This window comes from Zingiber officinale, chromosome 4A (assembly GCF_018446385.1).
Source record: "Zingiber officinale cultivar Zhangliang chromosome 4A, Zo_v1.1, whole genome shotgun sequence".
In the NCBI taxonomy this organism is placed as follows: domain Eukaryota; kingdom Viridiplantae; phylum Streptophyta; class Magnoliopsida; order Zingiberales; family Zingiberaceae; genus Zingiber; species Zingiber officinale.
This window is the reverse complement of record NC_055992.1, coordinates 120,345,014-120,348,527: the sequence shown is the minus strand read 5'-3', so window position 1 is coordinate 120,348,527 and position 3,514 is coordinate 120,345,014.

Here is a 3,514-nt window from a genome sequence, read left to right as displayed (position 1 = left end):
CCGCCAAGACTTACCCTTGGACTTTCCTTGTTGTACCTGTATCCTGCACACTCACAATGCATATCAAATACAACAATAAACCTAACTTAAACCTTTGTCCAAACATCAAAACCTAGGGCACCTAGATTGCTCCAACAATCTCCCCCTTTTTGATGTTTGGCAACCTGTTAAGTTAGGGAAACATAAATGCAATACATATGTAAATAAATATGCAAATCAACTCATGCATAAATAATGGAACCTAAATCCCTAGGCTCCCCCTTCACCTAAGCTCCTCCTTGAGCTAGGATTTCCCGCAAAGGTAAACTTCTCCCCCTTTGCCTAAACAATCGCTCTCCCTTCACCTAAGCTCTCCCTCGAGTTAGGATTTCTTGCAAAGGTGTATAGGTTTCCCACTTAAACCTAGACTTCTCCCCCTTTGCCATACATCAAAAAGAGCTCCAACAATATCCCAATTGTTGAAAACATGTCATCCAAATTGACCCTAAACTCATGTATTTATCCCCCATGGATCTCATACATTTAAACGAGTTGACACGGTCAAGAACAACGTTGAAAAACACTTTTAGGCTGGTATCAGTCGACTGAACTAGGTACCAGTCGACTGCCCCCTTCGACAGAACCTTACAGAAGCATTCTGTGGTCGAAATCTACTGTTACCAGTCGACTGGTATCATCACCAGTCGACTGGTATCGAAAAATGAGCTTATAGAGACATTCTGTGCTCAAAAACACTGTTACCAGTCGACTGGTATCTGCACCAATCGACTGGCACCCTATTTCTGCAAAAATCAGCCTTTTCAGGCCAACTTCAGAAATGCATCAGAAATTCCCTAGACCTCCAAAAATCCCCAAATTTTGTGGAGAGGTCTATTGTACCCTTGTCTACTTAGAAAAAATATATATAAAAATATATTTATCACAGATCCCAAGATTGACACAAAATTCAAAACTAGCTAAATAGTTCAATTGAACCTTGACCTAAAGTCCTAGTTTTGGCTTCCTCTTGATGTATCTGCCCATACTAAATCACAATACTTTCCTAGCATGGGTTTATATGGCATCTATACATCAACAACTAATTTTCATGCAATATGAACCCAATTCATATTTCTATGCACGAAACACATCCCAATTGTGCCAACCAAGTATAATAGAGACTCAAATCCATCTCTAATCCCTTTGGCACATCTTGGTTCACTTAAGATCATTTACCATATGTCCCAAAGACTCTTTGAGCTCTCCCTTGAGCTCTTAATCTTAGCCACCTCCCTAGGTGACTCATTTACTATGACTATGCCACTTCGGTTCACCTCAGGTGACACTTGGCCTACAAAACTCTCCTTCATAACCTTAGACACCTTGTCTTTGGTTAATTTGTCTTTAATCTTGGACACCTCATCCTTGCTATAATTATATGCTACCCTAGCATATTTCTTCTTATTGGCCTTGGATGACTCTCCCTTGTCCTTGGTAACACCTCTCATACCAATGTCATGTGCTACCTTAACACTTGACCTCCTTTTGGTCTTGGAAAAGATTTTTATGTTTTAAAGGAGTAACTCCCCCTAAAAACATGGTTAAACTTCTATCATTGCACCAACAATGACTCGGGGTTCCTAAATAATTAGGAAAACCAAAACTTGAAGTTTTGAGGTTAAAAATTCAATAATGAAACTAACCTCAACCGAAACTTCACTTTGGTTTTTCTTAACCAAACCATACTTGTTTTCATCATGAAAACTCATGTAGACATTATTTAGAGTACTTTATCAAGGAAAAATAGTTTTCTATGAAAATACTTCCTATTTTCAAAGATTGACACAAATTTGAAAACTCTTGAAAATTTCAATGTTTTCTCCTAGTTTGTGTCTAACTTTCCAATGATGATTACTATCAAAAGATAGTCTTCACCAAGGTTTTTCAAAAGTATTTTGAAATCATTTTTAAAACCAATATCTAACCACGTTCTTTGGGCTCAATGCACATGACTTGTACATTAGCTTTCCCAATGATTGGAAGACACATAACTATGTGTTTTGATGAACCTAAAACTCAACAAGATGCACTAGATCAACATCTTGAGTTTAGTTCACCATCTTAACATCTCACCTGTATCTAACGTGTATTAAAACACATGCAAGTCACCTTATAGTTCTTTGTGAGATGTATATTTGGTCTTGCCCTAAACTAAGGGATCATGCATCTCTATCTAGGCATTGTAAAAATCATGATCATCCATCTAGGATGCCACTTGATATAATCCCTCTTGTTGGGATATTTACCATTTATAATAGATGTCATTTGTCCTTAAATAACAAGGGATTTAAAGTAATGCATGATGTTACATGGCATACATCAAAATAAGCAATTTTCAAAATGAAAAGCAAGCTATAGCTACATGATGTATGTATGACATGACATGGAAATAAAATATGAATGCTAAATATAAATATGATGTCATGACATATGATAGGCAAACAAAACATGACAAGTTAGCATAAATAAAATTTACCTAGATTACCTATCTAAGTATTCTTAACCCTAGCTAACTCAAAATTTAACCCTAAATTGCCCATGATTTTCCATGAAAATGCCAAAACCCAATTTTGACATTTATTTTTCCTTTCTAAATTTGTGTCATTTTAACTTAAACAAATTTCTCAAAGTATGACACATTTTACTCTTTCCAAGAGTAAATGAAATCAAATTAAAACTTAGATTTGCCTTTTACCTTTTAAGAAAATATCAAAAACCCCAACTTGGCATTTCTTATCCTTTTCTAAATGTGTCAATTTAAATTAAGTTCAAAACCTCAAAGTTTGACACATTTCACTCTTCCAAAGAGTGAACATCTTACATTATGACTTAGATTTTTCTTTAATTACTCTAAGAAGATACCAAAATCCCAATTTGGTATTTCTTATGTTTTTCCACATTGCGCCAATTTAATTCAAACATAATTCCTTAAGATTTGCCACATGTTACTCTTTTCCAAGAGTGACAATTTGGATTAAGGTTTACATTTTCCTTAATTCCGTAAGAAAATGTCGAATTCCAAATTTGGCATTACTTTTGCTTCTCTCTAGTGTGTCAATTTAAATTAGATTTAACTCCTCAAATTTTGACACATTTTACTCTTTCAAAGAGTAACACTTATCATCCTTTTCATTTTCAAAGGTTAACAATCACCTTGAAAATGCTCTCAAGTGTCAACTTTCCCAAGGTTGGGTTAACTACCTTTCCAATTGGAGTTGACACTCTCTAAACCCATCTAGGGTGTAGAGAATATGTTCCTAGGAACCCAATACCTATTGGTGCTCCTTGGATGCTCTAGGTACTCACTAGGGATGACTTCCCTAGATACCTTCCTAAGGACCTTTCTAGGCTTCTTAGAAACCTTGGTCACTTCCACTAGGTCACTTCTAGGGCTAACTCCCCTTGTAACCTTATTTGTGACTTTGTTTGGCCTTTTTGGAGCCTTAGTCACCTTTACTAAGTCAACTTTAGGGAT